Source organism: Megascapheus bottae, chromosome 27 (assembly GCF_031878675.1).
Source record: "Megascapheus bottae isolate mThoBot1 chromosome 27, mThoBot2.hap1, whole genome shotgun sequence".
NCBI lineage: Eukaryota > Metazoa > Chordata > Mammalia > Rodentia > Geomyidae > Megascapheus > Megascapheus bottae.
In genome coordinates, this window is record NC_143535.1 from 11,812,180 (window position 1) to 11,832,881 (window position 20,702).

General features: G+C 37.3%; 1 protein-coding gene across 1 annotated transcript in view; it reads left to right on the plus strand.

Moving 5' to 3' along the window:
* Gucy1a2 (guanylate cyclase 1 soluble subunit alpha 2) overlaps positions 1 to 20,702 on the plus strand; it is a 187,504-nt gene that overhangs the window by 118,527 nt on the left and 48,275 nt on the right. The window lies entirely within an intron of this gene.

Genomic DNA, 20,702 nt, shown 5'->3' on the forward strand with positions numbered 1-20,702 from the left:
AACCAAGGGACGGCAAAAGAGATGAGAGATAACATAGTACATTAAGGACAACAATCACTCGTTATATGGCTTTTATTTCTATATCCTGGAGGTCCTTTGTAAAATGAAAACTTTTCTGTTGGTGAAATAACACCTAAAGACGGTCATCAACCCCAAAGCAACAGAAGGTTGTTTCCAACATATACCACCAAAGTTATGTTGGCTTCATTAACTTCCTTACATTATAAGTGGTTAACATGATGAAATAGTGTTTCACTCTATTGCTAGTAGTTTGGCATACATCTCAATTTCTACCAATGCCACTGTTAAAGAACATTGGTTAACCATTATGTATAACCCAAAGGGGTTTAATTGTTTTCTTTCCAAACATCCATAATAGGTTCTGGGACCCAACATACCCTGTCCCTCAGTCTCCCTTAATCACCACTCCCCTTCCTAAAACAATCTCAGCAGACCTCATCACTTTTATATATATATATATATATATATATACACATATTATTGTAATTAGTCGAAGGGTTACATTATATTCACCAGATAGAAGGTGCATTGCTTCACATACATTGATACCCTTTCTCATGTCTTGGTCCCCATTTCCCTCCCCCCACCCCTGCCCTTCTTGTTTTCCTCCCTTCCCTATCTGACTTCAAATAACCAAGTATGCATATATATATATATATATATCAGATAATCAGGTGAAATACTGTAACAATATGAGATAACCAAGGGACAGCAAAAGAGATGAGAGATAACATAGTACATTAAAGACAACAATCACTCATTATATGGCTTTTGTCTCTATATTCTAGAGGTCCTTTCATTTAGTGTCATCCTATATGGCCTTATGTATCTAGGTTTTGTTCAATTGTAAATCTCTGCTAGAGGAGCCCAAGGTTTCTACTGGTTATGACAAATGAGGGAAACCGTTAAGCCAAAGTTCCTTTGGGTCTGGCTTACTTCACTTAATATGATTTTTTCTAAGTCTTTCCATTTCCTTAAAAATGGGGTGATGTCATTCTTTCTGATAGCAGCATAGAATTCCATTGTGTATAAATACCACATCTTGTTGATCCACTCATCAACTGAGGGGCATCAAGGTTGGTTCCATATCTTTGCTATGGTAAATAGTGCTGCAATGAACATCGTTGTGCTAGTGGATTTAGTATATCCTTATTTCTGGACGATTGGGTAAATGCCAAGTAGTGGAATTGCTGGGTCATAGAGGAGTTCTATGTTTAGTCTTTTGAGGCACGGCCACACTGCTTTCCATAGTGGTTGAATGAGTTTGCCCTCCCACCAACAGTGTAGCAGTGATCCCTCCTGGCCACATCCCCTCCAGCATCTGTTGTTATTAGTTTTCTTGATCCTGGCCATTCTAACTGGAGTGAGGTGGAATCTTAGAGTTGTTTTGGTTTGCATTTCTTTTATGACCAGAGATGTGGAGCATTTTTTCATGTGTCTATAGGCCATTTTTGTTTCTTCTTCAGAGAAGACTCTCTTTTAAGTCTTTGGCCCATCTTTTAATGGGATGATTGTTACTTTGGAGATAAGTTTTGGATTGATTCAATTTTTTGAGCTGTTGATATATTTTAGAGAAGAGGCCTTTGTCTGTTGTATGGTTAGTGAAGATCTTCTCCCATTCTGAAGGCTTCCTAATTAATTTGCTAGCTATGTCCTCTGCCCTACAGAAACTCTGCAGTTTAATGCAGTCCCACTTATCTAGCTTTCTCTGATTTTTTGTGTTTCTGGGTCCTTATTAAGAAAGTTTCGACCTGTGCCAAGGAGACCTAGTATATCTCCTATTGCTTCTTATAAAGTTTTCAGTGTGTCGGCTTTTACCTCGAGATCTTTGATCCATTTGGAGTTAATCCTGGTGCAGGGTGACGAATCCAGTCTCCAGCCATACCACCCTGAACGCGCCTGGTCTCTTCTCATTTTCTTTGCATACAAGTTTCTAGAGGGCTTTTGCTCAATTTCCTCTCATTTTCCATCTCCATTGGCCTCTCCTGCACACCACTGCTTACCCTCCCTTCCAAACCAAACCTGTTTTACTTTCCTGCCATTGACATTTTTTCATTTTTTTGGTGTTTATTAATTGCACAAAGGTGGTTCACCATGGCATTTTAAAGATATATATATTACTGCATACAGTCTCACAGTGAGATACATTTTACATAGACACAGCGGCTTCCAATTTTATTTTTCCCTTAATTCTCTCTCCACTATCACTCTCTTTGGGATAAGTTTCCTTTGTACCTATCTGAAATCCAGCACACGAGATTAATCTTAGCACACACGAGATTAATCATAGTGATATTTTTCATGAAAGCTTCAAATTGGAGATAAATCCCTCAACTGCTGAGTAGATAAGCCATGACATTAATACAATGGTTGTCTTTTCAGTGTTTTATTATCGTTAAGTAGTTACTTGTACAAAGGAATCGACATTTACCAAAACAGTTTGTGAGTACAATGCATCTTGATCAATGCACCCCTTTCAAAATTCTCACCCATCGTTCCCCAATCCACTCCTTCTCTCATTATGCTTAGTTTTGTAGGATATACATGGGATCTTGCTTGTATTTTCCCTTGTTCTCCTCTTCCACCTCTCCCCACTTGGGGGCTCCTTTTGAATACCTGTTTCCTAGTATTGTATGTCGCTGAACTTTGACTTTCTGAGGAATTACACTATTTTTTTTTTTTTTGCCAGTCCTGGGCTTGAGCTCAGGGCCTGAGCACTGTCCTTGGACTTATTCTCAAGGCTAGAGCTCTACCACTTGAGCCTCAGCACCACTTCCGGCTTTTTTCTATGTATGTGGTACCAAGGAATCGAACCCGGGTCTTCATGCATGCTAGGCAAGCACTTTAACCACTAGGCCAAACTCCCGGCCAGGAATTACACTATTCCAGTCCTTCCTTGAGTTTCAGTTAATGCATTTGAATACACACTCCATGTATTTACTTTCTTCAGTATACCATGCAGTTACAAAACCTAACTTTAGCTCCTGACATTAAGTGGATTGAAGGTCAACAACATTAAGTCATCACTGAAGACTTCTATAGTTTGATTCTAGTTATTTGAAGTTCAAAATTGGGTTTAAATGCCATTTGGAAAAGTGTAAAGGGTAGCAAATCCAACGCAACATGGATCATTTTATTCCTCTTTTATTCATGTGTCTATAACGAGTTCATATTTGATGATCTCTAAAAGCAGACTTTTCTATTTACTTTTACCAGCAATGAAAATAGAAAAAGATGGAGCATCAAAAAGAAAAATTTAGATTAATTTCCTTCAATTACTCAAGTATTAAAGTATATGACTGGCAGTTTGCTCACCACCAGAAAAACAAAATCTACAGGAATACTCTGTCGTATCTACTGTAGACTGTAGCTGACCAAACAAGTATCGCTTCTTAAACCTAACGGGTATCACTTCTGAAATCCAAACAGGTAGCACTTCTGAAATCTCAGAGCCTATCACCTGGATAGTCTTGTTTGGAATTGTTTTATTTTGTATTTTACCTGCTAGGAGTTGAAATGTTTAAATTTGATTGCAGCATTGTCAAACTTCAATTACCAGAACCAGAAAATTATGGTTTTTTTTTCAGTATGGCTCATCAATATTTTCATTTGTAAAATGGAACATGAGCTCTGTCTCATGAATCAGAGCATCTTATTAAATCAGAAGAGGAAATGTCCACACAGATTTAATCAGATTGCAGAAAGAGAAGTCAAAATAATAAAACTGCCTTAATAATTTTAGCTTCATTACTAATTTATAGTATTTGCAGGGTTTGGGTTTTTTGGCATATTGATTTATCTTGAAATGCCCTCTAGCTTGGTGCCAGGAGAACATTTCTAAACATACTGAGACTCTTCCATTATGAAATGCTTGGCATCGCAATAAGTTCATTATTTGGTCAGTTGATTTTCTTAAATTAGATAAGTTTTGCGCTGTGTAATATGTAAGCTATTTTAAGCTGTAATAATTCTACCAAAAACCTTTTAAAATCAGACTTCCATGTTTTGACAGATAATCTCATATGCTTTTACGGACCTCTGGAAATTTAGAACCAGATGAGTCCAATATAATTGATTGGAAGGGATTTTTAATGTCGTCAGCTCATCAATTATAAAACTGGTGTTTTGAGATTTGTGCTTGTAGATTTGAATAGTAACCAGGGAATGTAGCATCTCAGTCTCTAAACAGTGAAGCAAATTATTTCTCAATATGTTCTCGAATGACTCTTAGATAATAGTTCTAGACAGTATCTAGAAAGCATACATAAATATAGTCTAGCTATGCAATAAATTAGTAAAAGTTAAATTAGTAAAAAGGAAAGTTAAAAATATTTAAAAATAAGATTTTTATTAATTAATAAAAATTAGTTCTAATTGGGGCTGCTTTGAAAAATGCAATGATTTTTTTAAACACTTGAGGCATATTTTGCTAGATAAAAATAAGGAAATTCTGCTATTACAGGCATACATTTTTATTTTGCCCTAGAGGGAGAAATAGTCAAAAGAGTCAAATTAGATTTTATTTTCTTTCATAATCTATATTGTGATTTCACTAGAAAATTGCATGACTTTGCACTTCTTATATAGAGCCAATCTTGCAAGAATACTTCCACTGAAGTTTTAGTGCTTAGAGTTGAACTTACATTAATCTTTAACCACTCTATGATTAAAATATGAATATTTCTTAGTGTTTTATTCTTTTATAAAATGTCAATGAGGAAAAGGAAACTGGCTTGAGAATTCATTCACTAGAAAATATGATTAAGGATATGTTTGAAAATCAAGTGAGGGCCGGGAACATAGCATAGTAGTAGAGTGCTCGCCTAGCATGCATGAAGCCTTAGGTTCTATCCCTCAGTACCAAATACTCAGAAAAAGCTGGAAGTGGCATTGTGGCTCAAGTGGCAGAGCACTAGCCTTGAGCAAAACTGTCCAAAGACAGTGACCAGGTTCTGACTTCAAGCCCCAGGACTGGCAAAAAAAAATAAAGGAAAAAGAAAAAAGGAAAGCAAGTGATATTTTCTCTATTTAAGGGTTTTGAAGACTAATGAATATATTGAGAAATCTAAGTTTTAATTCTGGGCTATAGAGGGTTTTTTAAAAATATTTTTTATTGTGATTAATAGAAGGGTTACATTATATTCACCAGATAAAAGGTGCATAACTTCACAAACATTGATATCCTTTCTCATGACATGGTCCCCATTTCCCTCCCACCCTTCCCCCGGTTATCTTGATTTCCCCCCTTCCCTATCCAATTTCCAATAACCAATTGAGCACATATAAAATATATCAGATAACAAGGTGAAATATTGTAACAATATGAGATAACCAAGGGATGGTAAAAATAGGTGAGAGATAACATAGTACATTGAGGACAACAGTCACTCATTATATGGCTTTTGTTTCCTTATCCTGGAGGTCCTTATATTTAGCGTCATACTATATGGCCTTATATATCTAGGTTTTGCTCTATTGCAAATCTCTGCTAGGAGGGCCCAAGGTTTCTACTGATTATGACAAATAAGGGAGACTATTGGGCCTATGTTCCTTTGAGTCTGGCTTACTTCACTTAATATGATTTTTTTCTTTTTTTCTCATATATTTTTATTGTAATTAATAGAAGGGTTACATTATATTCACCAGATAGAAGGTGCATTACTTCACATACATTGATACCCTTTCTCATGTCTTGGTCCCCATTTCCCTCCCCACCCCCACCCATCATCTTGTTTTCCCCCTTTCCTACCTGATTTCAAATAACCAAATATGCATATATACAATATATCAGATAACCAGATGAAATATTGTAAAAATAAGAGATAACCAAGGGACAGCAAAAGAGACGAGAGATAACATAGTACATTAAGGACAACAGTCACTCGTTATATGGCTTTTGTTTCTATATCCTGGAGGTCCTCTCATTTAGCATCATTCTATATAGCCTTATTTATCTAGGTTTTGTTCTATTGTAAATCTCTGCTAGGAGGGCCCAAGGTTTCTACTGATAATGACAAATGAGGGAAACCATTGCTTGCTCTGAATTTTTGAGGAACAGGGTGATAATGCTGAAAGAAAGTTATATAATTGTGCTGATTGGTGTACTATGTTTCTCCTATAGCATCTCTCTCATTATCAATTTTTTGAGCTGTTGATATATTTTAGAGAAGAGGCCTTTGTCTGTTGTATGGTTAGTGAAGATCTTCTCCCATTCTGAAGGCTTCCTAATTAATTTGCTAGCTATGTCCTTTGCCATACAGAAACTCTGTAGTTTAATGCAGTCCCACTTATCCAGCCTTTTTCTGATTTGTTGTGTTTCTTGGTCCTTATTAAGAAAGTTTCTACCTGTGCCAAGGAGGCCTAGTGTATCTCCTATTCCTTCTTGTAAAGTTTTCAGAGTGTCAGCTTTTACCTCCAGGTCTTTGATCCATTTGGAGTTAATTCTAGTGCAGGGTGACAAAGAAGGATCCAACCTTAGTTTTCTGCAGGTGTTTAACCAGTTCTGCCAACACCACTTATTGAAGAGGCTGTCTTTCTTCCATTCCGTTTTTTTGGCTTCCTTACCAAAGATTAGGTGGCCATCCGTCTGTGGGTTAATATCTGGGTCTTCAGCTCTATTCCATTGGTCTTCGGGCCTGTTCTTGTGCCAGTTCCAAGCTGTTTTGATTATAATAGCTCTGTAATGGAATCTAAAGTTTGGTATTGAAATCCCTCCTGCGCTGTTCTTTTTTCTAAGAAGTGCTTTTGCTATATGGGTTCTTTTATTATTCCATATGAAATTTTGGATTGCCTCTTCTATTTCTTTAAAGAATGCCATTGGGATATTGATGGGTATTGCATTGAATTTGTAGATAGCCCTTGGCAAGATTGTCATTTTCATGATCTTGATTCTTCCAATCCAGGAGCATGGGAGGTTTTTCCATTTCCTCAGTTCTGCTTTAATTTCCTTTTTCAGGGTTTTAAAGTTTTCATGAAAAAAGTCCTTTACATTCTTAGTTAAGCTAATTCCTAGGTACTTTATTTTCTTTGGGGCTATTGCAAAAGGAGTTGCTTTCCTGATTGTTGCCTCGTTCTCTCACTTGGCATATAGGAAGGCAGTTGATTTTTGATCGTTAATTTTATACCCTGCTACCTTTCCAAAATTTTGAATTAGCTTAAGCAGCTTGGGAGTAGAGTCTATGGGGTTCTTTAAATACAGAATCATGTCATGTGTAAAGAGGGAAAGTTTTACTTCCTCTTTCCCTATTTGGATCCCCTTTATGCTTGCTTCTTGCCTTATTGTTCTGGCTAAGAATTCTAATACTATGTTAAAGAGGAGTGGAGAGAGTGGGCATCCTTGTCTCGTTCCTGATTTTAGAGGGAATGACTTTAGCTTTTTGCCATTAAGTACAAAGCTAGCTGTGGGTTTGTGATACACAGCCTTTATTATACTGAGGAATGTTCCATGGATTCCTAGTTTCTCCAGAGCTTTTAGCAAAAATGGTTGTTGGATCTTGTCAAATGCCTTTTCTGCATCTATTGAGACAATCATGTGATTTTTGTCCTTAGTCCTGTTGATGTGTTGAATTATATTAATTGATTTGCGTATGTTCAACCAGCTTTGCCTCCCTGTGATGAATCCTGTTTGATCATAGTGTATAATTTTTTTGATGAGTGTTGATGAGTTGGCCAGTATTTTGTTGAGACGTTTTGCATCAATATTCATCAAAGAAATGGGTTAGAGTTTTTTTAAATGTTTTCATAAAATTTCATTGCGTATGCTTAGAAATTCCAAATTCCTTCAGCAATTAAGGCATAGTCCATTTTATATGATGAGGCAATTGTAAGGAGAATGTAAAGTAGAATTCAAACACAATGTGTAATCATGTTGTAATACTAATGTGTTTAATAATCTCACTTGCAAATCAGGGAAATGCTTGGATTTTTTTGTTCTAACTGCCTAGCTTACAAGCAGGAATATTAATGTATAATTTACATGGATTTGTAATACATTAAAATGTTCCTTAAACCTCAACTATTTCTAATGAGCTTATAGGATTTTTTTGAGATTATGAAATGATTATTATTCTCCCAATTAATTTTTAAATAGCTGTTGCTATTGGCAAAAGAAATCTAATGCTATTTCAAAATATGGAGGGATTTTCTCTTGGCAAATATTGTGGTATTTAATTAACCCCATGGGATTACAGTTTCAGATTGTAGTTAGAACAGCTAATTATTTGATAAGTTAATTTTCTATCATTCTTTGGTAATTTGTAAGATTCTAATTGGTACCTTTGTATTTTAAGTTCTTGTTGTCTAATTTTTATTGATGCATATAATTTTACAGAGGGGGTTTCTTAGGTATATTTCCATGCATGTATATGATAATGTTTGATCAAATATACCCCCACTATTGCTCTTCATTTTCTCTGAACTCCCCTCTCTTGAACAATGTTCATGGGTTTCTTTGTACTGTATTTATCTTGAGGTATGCATGCTTATTTGAAATGCTCTGTATCTAAATCTTACATCTAAGGAGGAAAGAAGAATTACATAAGTGGTACATGAATGCACTATTAAATATGGAGCCACATTGAATGTCTCATTTTTATACATCAGACACATTTTCATTTGCTTTTAATGGCCTAGATAATGTCTTGAATCTTTTTGCAGATTTAGTAGATGACTATGCCACTGTGGCCATAAACATACAGAATGATGATTAATATTAGTCATGAATATTGTGGTTGAATGTGTTTTTTAACAAATCTGTTTTGTATAGCAAGATTATTTGGCACTAGAAATATGTTTGTGTCTATTTTAGCAAGAATATGTGTAAAATATTTGTTCACTGAGAGTTGAATGAGTTAGGCTAAGATTCACTCATTTCAGTAGCTTGCATCCTTTATATTCATAGACTGTTATTCTATGATCATCTATGATCGTTCTCTAATTCTCTAGTCTTCTATTCACCAAAAAAATCATTTGTTAAATTTACTCACTTCCTAGTTAATGTCAATTATAAAAGCCTACATCGTTTTCCATTTCCATATGTCATTTTATTTTTTATTTATATCCTTGAACATATAATCTACAGCGATTTTAGACTCTTTGATAGAGGTGTTATTTTGTATAGCACTGTGGCCAGTACATTGTCTATTCCCTTGCTTGATTTTTTAACTGTGTTGCCTATCCCTCTATACTTAATTCCTATTTTTTTCTCAGGGCTAGACACTTTATGTAAAATAGGATAAGAAATCATTTAGATTGATGATATACTCTTGCAGAGAAATACTGTGTGTGCTCTGGGCAGAAGGTAGGGGTGGGTATAGCCAGTCAAAGATGAGGTGATGAGAAGCTAGGTTTGGGGCTCTCAGAAAACATTTTATTTTAGATTTATCTCTGCTTCTGTTTGTTAGTTTCTGTTGGTGATGTAGGGTTACACTCAGGACTGGGCACTGTCCACCAGTCTCTTTGTGCTCAAGGCTCTAACACTGAGCCACTTTGCCACTTCTAGTTTTTGATGGGTTAATTGGCCTGGCTTCCATCCATACTCCTCAGATCTCAGCCTCCTGAGATCTGTAACTAGGATTACAGGTGTGAGCTACCAGCACTTGGCTTGTCCCTGGGTTTTTCTGCTGCCTTTGAATCTGTAATACCTTTTGAGGTGTTGTTAGGAGATTTTACTGAGGCCTCTTCCTTGGCGCTTTTTGGATTTCACTGTTGCCCTTGCTTCTGCAATGCTATCTAATGTGTCACTCCTACCTGTCACTTCTGTAGTACGGGCAATCCCCAAATATGTAGTGCTCATCCATTCCCAAGTCAGTGTATCCGGAATCTTGGGGCTATAATTTTCTTCCTTTTTTTTTTGTCAGTCCTGGCTTAACTCAGGGCCTGAGCACTGTTCTTGGGCTTTTTCTCAAGGCTAGAGCTCTACCACTTGAGCCACAGAACCACTTCTGGCTTTTTTCTATGTATGTGGTACCAAGGGATCAAACCCCAGTCTTCGTACATGCTAGGCAAGCACTCTACCACTAGGCCAAACTCCTGGCCCCGGTGCCATAATTTTTCACTGCCTTGTTAGGAGACTTCCTATTGCTAGACATGGAAGTTCAAAGTGATGTATATTTTTTCATAAGAGGTTAATTACAAATGATTTTCTCTCACATTTATGTCTGTGTCGAACCCCAAGTTAGAGATGAAGCTGTCTTTAAATGGAAAGTGCAGAAGAATCTTTGTGTAAGTTGTCTACTGTAGAATAAATACATGACATCTATGAAAACAAAATAGCAGTTTGAAGGCCAGTCACTGTTCAAAATGCTTTCATGTTGTCCATTGTTGAAGTCTTTCTTATAGTAACTCTACAAGGGAGTAGTTACCATTTCCACTCATAAAAGAAGAAAAATACTTTTTAAGCATCCACTGTACTCTGTAAACATTAAGTGAAAGTATGCTAAAATGTACAATTTTCCTGTTGCCTTCAGCATCTCATTAAGTTAGACTTTTCATGATTTAAGTGTGTAAGAAATTTAAATTCATTTTAGATGTTTCCTCTAAGGAAACGAGAGATCCAAATGATCAATTTGTATAAGTGTGTGAGTGTGTGTGTTTGTGTGTATGTGTGTGTACATGCATGCTGATCCTGGGCTTGAACTTGGGGCCTGGGTACTATCTCTTGGGTGTTTTTGCTCAAGGCTACTATTCTACCCCTTGAGTTACAGCTCCATTTCTGGGTTTTTGGTTGTTAATTGGAGATGAGAATCTCACAGACTTGCCTGCCATGTCAGGCTTCAAATTGCAATCCTCAGATCTGAGCTTCCTGAGTAGATATGGATACAGATGTGAGCCACTGGGGCCCAGCTTCAAAACGATTTTTAGAGTCCCACTCTTTATCATTTGTGGTAGGTTATGATGCAAAAATGACATATTTAAAAGTGTGCTATTTATTTTATTCCATAGGGTATTCTTTGAATATGATTATTGTATCATATTCTGCTTGTTCTAGACATGGATGAAATATTCACTTTAGTTTTGGAGTGGCATGAACCTCCAAGGCTGAGTTTATTAAACAGAACATAATCTCTTCAAATGGCAGAGTAATGGTTTAATACACTACATCACCTATGATAGAATTCCACTGCTAGTTTATTTTGGCTTTTATTTTCGATAATGAATAATTTCAGGGTTTCAGAGCCATGGATTCTCACAATATTTTTCATTTTCTCTTCTGTGTGTGTGTGTGTGTGTGTGTGTGTGTGTGTGTGTATGTGTGCCCGTGCACGCGCGTGTGTGCATGCCTGCGTGTGCACTGCTCTTGGGGTTTTGGATCCTGTCCCTGACCTTTTCCTCTAGACTAGTGCTCTATCACTCAAACAACATCTCATCTTCTGGCTTCTTTTTGTAGTTTATTGGAGATGAGTCTCACGGATCTTAATGACCAGCTTAGCTTTGAACCGTGATCCTCAGATGTCAGCCTCCTAAGTAGTTAGGATTACAGGTGTGAGCCATTGGCACCTGGCTTCAGTCATACTTGTTAATGTATAAAAAATAGGGAAATTTTAAAATACATGCATTTCTAATAATGCTGGATTTATTGAAGAGTTTTATTTGGTGTTTGTCAAGCAGATTTTCAAGGTGGCTCTTTTGTGAAGGTTTTTATACTACAGAAAACAATACTAGCCATCAGCCAGAGGGGACAGAACCCTGAAAATGCAGGGAGCTCCAGGCTGAGATGTACATAAAGCCCCCAAAGTGAAATGGCTTGGGTTTATTTTGTGCAATCTCTTTATCTTTCAGTTTTTTAAAATAGAGAAATACACTTTTTTGTTGTTGTTCACCAGTCACTGGGGCATGAATTCTGGGTGTGGGTTGAGTCTCTGTGCTCCTTTTTGCTCTAGGCTAGCACTCTACCATTTAAGCTACTTTCAGCTTTTTTCTGTGATTCATTGGAGATAAGAGTCCTAGGGACTTGCCTGCCCAGGGTGGCTTTGAACTGTGATCCTCAGATCTCAGCCTCCTGTGTAGGTAGGATTATATGTGAGTCACCAGCACTTGACAAGAATTATATTCTTTAGATTAGGTGGACATGGTTTAAATCATTGATAAAGTTAATCTATTAAATACTACATTGTGTTGGTAAACAATTTTAAGGAAGCTATGGTCTATTGTATTTATTTAGCCTCTCTCCAGGGACTGTGTTTGCTAGGAGTTCTGTGACAGTGCCCTAAGATGAGGTTTAGAATTGGGTGAGTCATGGTATTCATTTTCAGTTGCTTTTCATGTGGCATGCTGTTCTGCAGCCTGTGAGCATGTAGGCGGCTCCTGCATTTTTATTTATCTGAGGTTAGGTAAAGAATATGACTCCATTCACCACTGCTTGTTTGTTCCTAAAGGGAAGGGATTTCACCAACCTATTTTGAAAGGTTAGAATCTTTATCTGTAGAATATGGTCTCTTTCTTGGGCCTTTTATCTTTGACTGCTAGTTTAAGTCCGTCTCCTTTAAGCCTGTTATGTTCTATGCTAATGTTAGTATCTTACTCTCTCTCTCTCTCTCTCTCTCTATATATATATATATATATATATATACATATATATATATGTTTATATAAGACTTAAGGCAATAGTGTGCTATGTATACTCTTATCACACTATTGATTTAGCTTTTAGTTTTTTGCCAGTCCTGGGCTTCAGCTCAGGGCCTGAGCACTGTCCTTAGACTTTCTCAAGGCTAGAGCTCTATCACTTTATCCTCAGAACCACTTTTGGCTTTTTTCTATGTATGTGGTACTGAGGAATCGAACCTAGGTCTTCGTGCATGCTCAGCAAATGCTCTACTACTAGGCCAAACTCCCAGCCCAACTTTTAGTTATATATTTGATATTCTTTCTTGAAATCTTTCATTTTGTCCCAAAGAAAAATTAAAAGATTTTTTTGACTTTTTCTTTTTTGGTACTGGGGATGTTGTACTTGCGAGGCAAGTGCTTTGCCACTGAGCTACATCTAAGACCTATTTTTTTTTTTTGCCAGTCCTTGGGGCTTGAACTCAGGGCCTGGGCACTGTCCTTGGACACTTTTTGCTCAAGGCTAGCATCCTGCCATTTGAGTCACAGCACTACTTCTGGCTTTTTCTGAGTGTGTGGTACTGAGGAATCAAACCCAGAGCTTCTTGCAGGTTATGCAAGCACCCACTAGGCTATGTTCCCAGCCTCTATAGAAATTTTTTTAAGGAAACTTGAATTACAAAATACAAAATGATCCCTAAGAGCTAACATATAGAAGATCATCAAATCCTCTATAACTGGAAAGTGCTGGTGGAGGCTCACGCCTGTTATTCTAGCCACTCAGGAGGTTGAGATCTGAAGACTGCAGTTCAAAGCCAGCCTGGGCAGGAAAGCCCATGAGACTTTTATCTCCGATTGACTACAAAAAAATCAAAGCTATATGTAGAGTTGTGGCTCAAATGATAGAGCACTAGCCTTGAGCAAAAAAGCTCATGGACAATGCACAAGACTGTTCCTCCCTTGCCCTCCAAAAAATCCTCTATAACTTACTAATAAATCAGATCTATATTTCATATACATTGTCTTTATAAATATTCAAACATGCAAACATAATAAGTATGGACGTTAGATGTAGGTGGTTTGAAAAATCGAAGTTCATTTGATATTGTGACACTAAGATTCAAGGTACTGAAGTTACGAGTTCATCCAAAATACAAGGGAAAGGCTCAGTGCTGCATCTCTCATTGTTAGGAACTCGCTTTGACTTTTATGTTCTCCTGCAACTGGATTGTCACCCTTTTAATGGGCAACTCTCAAATGACTGAGTTGCAAAGGTGTTACTGATAACTCAGTGTCCCAATTACTTGTGAATGTCTGTTCCACTTCATGTTGGTGTCATGTCAGGCCTAGGATAATTGCTTGGGTCATCACTACATCGATCCTTATTTGGTAATGTGGTCTCCTAGCAACACCAGCTTTTTCCTAATGGCTGACTTGATGTCTATATATTTGTATCGTTTCTTAACTGCTCCCAAGAAATTGTCACCTTGTATGTAAATGTTAGCAGGTCAAATCTAAGAAATGGTTCTGCTTTATTACTTACCTTTAACATGTTGGTTCAAGGATTAAACAATTAGAAAAAATGAATTCTGGCTGGGTGCTAGTGGCTCATGCTCGTAATTCGAATTACTCAGGAGGCTGAGATCTGAGGATCACAGTTTGAAACCAGTCTGAGTAAAAAAAAAAAAGTCTGAAATGTTGATCTCTCAGAAAGCCAGAAATGGAGTCATGGGTCAAGTGGTAAGAGTACTGGCCTTGAGAAAACAAAAATACCTCAAGAACAGCATGCAAGCCCTGAGTTGAAGCCCCCAGGGCAAAATAAATAAAATAAAATTTAGTAACACCAAATTAAGAGTAGGCTGGAGGAAAAATATGGCAATTTTGAAACCAATGTCTGAAATGCATGCAAATAGTTCTCAGTGGGAGACTATTCTTGAAGAAAAGAGGGATATTATTATTATTATTATTATTATTATTATTTTAGGGCTTGAACTCAGGGCCTAGGCACTGTCCCTGAGCTCTTTTATTCAAGGCTAGTGCTCTACCACTTTGAGCCACAGCTCTCCAGTTTTGGGGTGGAAGTAATTGGAAATAAGAACCTTTTCTGATAAGTCATTTGATGGCCAAATGACTGCTCAATCTCTAAACACCGAGTCCGTAGGGAGGCAGATCTGAAGTGGTCACAGGGCATTACCAGAGGAGGCAAAGGCTTTGGAGGAAGCTAGCTGGTTCAACTCAGATGCAGTGTGTTCCCCCATGAATCTGACTGGAGTCTTGCCAAGAGTGACTTTTACTCACGTGTCCCACAAGTGCTTGTAGAAATGCTGTTTTCTCAACTGTTGGCTAAGTATTAGGCAGGTGAGGGGTAAGCAAACTAGGCATGGCTGCGAACAGCTAAGAATTAATCGATGGAATCAACAACAAACTTAAGAAATTGGAGACAGACATGCATTCTTTCAGTACTATTTTTGTCCTCATGTTGAGAGATGTTGTTAGAAGTTGGCCAAGTATTTTTAAAAGCCTAAGTTCTTTGGAGAGAAAATATTCAGCATAACGTTGTTTATATTCAGACCTTACTTTATTTTGGTGTCTGTAGATTTTATCCACTGCGTGTGTGTATGAATGCATATATGTATGTGTGTGTGCTAGAACCAGAGCTTGAACTCATACACTACTACCTGCTCCACACTTCTAGTGTGGCATTTTTCTGGTTAAGTGGAGATGGAGTATCATGGAATTTTTTCTTTCCTGGTCCAGCTTCAACATTGAAGTCTCCAGATCTCAGCCTCCTACGTAGCTAGGATTATAGGTATGAGCCAGGGGTGCCTGGCTATATTTTGTACATTTTAAAAGAAGTAGAATTGGAAACCAACTACATTTATTATCATTTAATTTACATCAAAACTATTTTCAGAGTATTTTAACATGCATGTTTGAAGTATGTCAAAAATGAGAAAATAAAGACATGCAGGAACTAAAGAATATGTGTGAAACCATAGGTAAAATACACATCACATTTCTTTTATATGTAAAACTTAGGGTAAGTGTTTTATATGCTCTGAACTCTTCTAGTCTCCTCCTAAAAGTAAGTTTCATTAGGATTTATTTTGCATTGAAATAATTTATAATTGAGAAAGTTTGCATAAGTTGAGTAAGATTATACAGTTTGTCAATCTGAAAGCTGAATTTGAACCAAGATCTTATCTACTTGAAAAAAAAGTTTCCAAATTTCCATGATCCCAAGTTTGCCAAATTATCACCAGTATCTAACACGAGGCCCCTCTTATTACTAGTTATTGTGCACAGGCATGATGCCAGCCTGGAAAATGCGAGGGTCCTTCTCTTCCTGTCTACATTCCTTATGTACATGTTTCCCACACATGTGTAGAACTCATGCATTTACTCGTCTATGTATTGTAGGGCTACTTCCATATTTATAGTTTATATTTTTATGCATTTATCATGCGGCTTACACCAATTGTGAGCCATGAATTGGATTTATAAATGGGAAAACCAGGAGGCAGAGAGGTTAAGCACTTATTGCCAAATAAGGAAAAAGACTAAGTAAGAATCGACTCTACTGTGTGAGTTCAATCTGTTTGCTCTTAAAAATACATACTCCTGATCATTAGCTTCTGTCTCCTGTCATACAATTAGAAAATAAGATCCTGCATTGGGTCTCTGAGCTAATTTTACTCTTCCTTTGAAAAGGGATGTTCTTCAGGAAAATGTTAATGGTAAATTGCACTGTGATGTCCCGAAAGCATTCTATCTTGAGGCAAACTTGTCTGCAGTGTACATGGAGATGTGGAAATCAGGAGATGATTATTTCTGTATTTATTTATACTTTGTGTACTTCTGTATTTATACTTTCAAAACCTCTGGTGACACATTTGAGAATGATATCAAGTATAAACTCCTGTAATATTAACTGCTTATAAAAACAGAAGCTAGGAGCAGGCCCCTGTGGCTCTCAGCTGTCATCCTAGCTACTCAAGAGCCCGAGATTCAGAGGATCACAGTTAGCAGACAGCCTAGACATAAAAGTCTGATACCTGATGTTTCCAAAATAACTGGCATAAAGCAGGGCTGGAGGCATGGTTTAAGTGATAGTATGCCAGCCCAGAGAATATGAGGTTCTGAGTTCAAAAGCTAGTACTAACAATAATGAAATAAAGGAAGACATGATCTCTTTGTGGCAGTATGAAACGCTCTCTTCCCCCACCTTCCGGGAAAACAGTGATAGTAAAACAACCACAAGACAGACAGAAGACAAATATATTACCTTGGGCATAGGTGTGTCAATGATATTAGCTGACGGTTTTTTCATATTAATTTAAGACTACTTTTATACTTGTAATAGTCAAACTCACCGTCTGGCACTCAGTGTCACACAGTTTGATCAGCCAGCCAGCGAGCCTCCAGTGAATTTCTCTGCATTGCAGATCAGACTGTATTTGTGCCAGATACTAATCTGTTTTGTTTTCCCAGCTCTTGAAACAAAATTGTGCCTACATAATACGAAAACATCTGGTCACTGACATCTATTCACTAAAAAAAAAAAAACAACAAAAAAAGAATTGAATCACTGAGATTTCCCTACTGGAAGATTCCATTCTACTTGTTTGCTTTAATTAATTCATTTTTATCTAAGTTATTTCAAATAGAGCCTGTGCTTGTTTCAACAATGCTCTTGCATCTTTCTTACAAGTACAGATCTTGAGAAAAGAGAAGATTTGTTGCTTGTGCATCAACCCAGTGTTTACACACACATGTGTTACATGCGTGTGTGTGTGTGTGTGTGTGTGTGTGTGTGTGTGTGGTTGTTGTTGTTGTTGTTCTGGTTCTCTTTGTTCTCTGCTCTCTTTTGATTATTGCCCATCCCATCTGATCTGTTTACTTGCATCTCAAGCTGTTCTCCATTTTTGGCTCATTTCTTTTCTCAATTAAAAAAAAAGTGATTTTCATTATTCCCTGGATCATCTAAACACTACTGATTAAAAACTAACATTATTATGAAACAATGAGCAGAATTGTTTTCATATTTGCTCACATTGTCTAAGTGTGTGCACAATATAATTATAGTGTTATATTATTTTTTTAATTATCAATTGTGAGGCTTAAATTCAGGGTCAGGGTGCTGAGTTCTGTTGCTTAAGGCTACAACTCTACCACTTTAAGCCACAGTTCCACTCCATTCTTTGGTTGTTAATTGGGGATGAGTCTTATGGAGTCTTGTGCCCAGGCTGAATTTGAACTGTGATCCTCAGATTTCATCCTTCTGAGTAGCTAGGATTACATGCATGAGTCACCAGTACCTGACTCTATATATTTACTTTATTATTTAAACATATCTAATAAGCCAATATTAGTAATACATTTCATCATATATCATTATATTATTTAATATTGTATCTACAATAAAAATTGGTGACACCATCATGAACCTTTTTTCCTTTATGGAGTTTAATAATAAAAATAATTCATAATTTTAAAATGAAGTTTTTACGTATCTACTGAAAAAGGAATAGACAGTAGACAGTGCCTACAACTGCACAGGTATCTTCAGAAATGGTATATATGAAGTCTAAGTAGGTATCTGTGATAAGCAGTACTGGCAAAGCTTCCCTTTTAAGGTTGGTGCTTGAGGGGCCGTTTGTCTCTTTTCCGAATTTGCTCTAAAATGACAAATGCCTGTCTTTGGTTGAAAATGTTATTAGTGTGTTCCGGTAGGTTGGTATTGTGATTGAAAAAAAAATTACCCTAGGCAAAGTAGCTAGCCAGCTTGGTTGCATTGATGAGATGGCCAACTCCTCCTAGACTCTATAAAGCCAACTGTATTTGTCTGAACACTCTACACTTCCTGCTCTGCCACTGTCGTCCAATAAAAGCTGTGTTGTGTGGATGGTGATTTCAGCTTTACAGAACTGGCGCCTTGCTGCCCCTTGTGTCTTAAGAGATTTCTTCGCCAGAACTAGAGCAGAGATGATTAACAAAAGACATTATATAGGAATGTGGGAAATTCCATTTGTGAATGACCAGCAGTTGTTAATTACAAAGATTTTAGAAGTTGGAGAATTTAGAGGACAACTCCCTTTAGTACATATGCAATAAATCATGTTTGAAAGCAAGTTTGAACATCGGAAATGTTTGTTTTTTGCTTCTTTGTAAATTAATTTTGAACATTAGAAATTCATGAAGGAAGCTGGTGAAGAAGATAAGGCCAGCTAGTAGAGGGAGAAATAACTTTGAAATCTTTGTTTTGTTTTTGGTAACTTCATTTGTGAAGTCATTGCAATGGTTAAGGATGGTTTTGAGGTTATTATATATAAGATAGACTATCTGCTATAGATTTGTACAGTTTTTTTTTCTATTTTTACCTTAACGTATTTCTCTGTTCTCAGAGTGTGACCACTGCTAGTTTCATTTAAACTCATAAAAGAATTATTAATTCCTGCTTTCCTGTTCCCCTCTCCCCCAACCACCTAATTGTGTGTCTTCCTTCCATAAGACTCTCCTGCAGATACACAGCAACTGTTTACACGCAGTTTGGCCATACAAGTCAAATATATTTCTTCTCCTATTTGCTTTTAGCATCCTCTACTGCTATGCTACGCCAGTTTTCTATGGTGTTTGAAATGTCTGTGAGTTGAGGGAGGGGATAGAACCAATAACCAGGCAGTTTCTGAATCTATCTCTTCTCTTACAATATACTGATATATAGAAATAGTAGAAATTGGGAAAATTACAGTGTCTTTTCAGTTATAAATATTTTTCATCATTTCTCCTTTTAACATCTTCAGGTATGTCATAGAATTAACCAGCGTAAGGTTATTTTAGTATTTTACGTGAAACACTATTCGCATGTGTTAAGAGGAGGAAAAACATCAGTATAACAGTCACGTTCCTGTAAGTGATGTTTCTATTTTAGCATGGAATTACCTTTCCTTAGAGGGCAAGTCTTCTGTAGAAATTCCAAGCCCAGTCCTGCACTAATCCTTAGAACTGTTCCAGCTGTAGAATCTCAGTTCCGAACTGTCTCATCCTAGCCTCTCCCTCCCTCCCTCCCTCCCTCCCTCTTTCTCTCTCTCTCTCTCTCCCTTCCTCCCTCCCCTCTCTCCCTTTTTCTCTCGTTTTCTCTTCTGCACACTTGCCATAAGGAAGTCTCACAGGCTGAAGAGCTTGGAACACCAGATGTTTATTGTCTCCTAGTGGTAGAAGAAGCTGGGAATTGGGATCCAGGTGTTGACAGGGCTGTGGAAGTGGGTGGTGGAGAAGAGCTGTTCAACTCATGGCAGCCAGGAAGCAGAAAGGAGACTGGAAGTAGAGAGGAGGCGGGAAGGGGCCAGGGAAGAGATACCTCAAGTGTCCATCCCACAGAGGCCTATTTCTTCCAAGTAGATTCCCAAAGAAGATTCTAGAACTTTCCCAAATAGTACCAACAGCTAGAGGTCAAGCCTTGAACACTAGAGCCCGTGAAGGACATTTCATATTCAAACCATCTCTGACCTTTCCAGACAAGGGTACAATTACATACTGGCCGTCAGCAGAGGAACTTAGGAACCATAGTGGGCAGGAGCACACCCTCACCCCTTCTATTTGATCCAGCCTGGATGACATTGTCTCCCTTCTCAGCATTGCTCCTGCCTGGCCTCTTACTTTGCACTCTTTTTCTTTTTCATCCATCCTGCCAGACTACCTAAGTAGAAAATTATTGCTCTATGACTGATGTGTGTTATTGGAGAAAATTACATGATCACAGTAGTTAAATATCCATTAAGAATGCATACAGCTTTTGAAATCAACTGGGCCCTCATTCTGCCATGGTCCTGTCTTTTTTTTTTTCTGTTCCTTAGCTGTGAGGGTTGCAAATATTTTTTCAGTGTCTGCTTGTCTCCCAACATTAATACTCTTAGTCTCAGTAGCCCCTCTCTTTTCTAATGTAATGAGTGATAGAAGATAATCAATCTGGGTAATCTAAATATTTCTGACACATCTCTTTCCAGCAGTGTTCTTTCAAATGGCTTTCCCTTTCCTGCTTTCATCTCTCTCCTTTTACAGATCTCACCTGTGCCAACAACATTTTCTTGTTTATTAAAATTGTAATTTTCTTTAGAAAAGGTAGAAAGCCTTTCTAC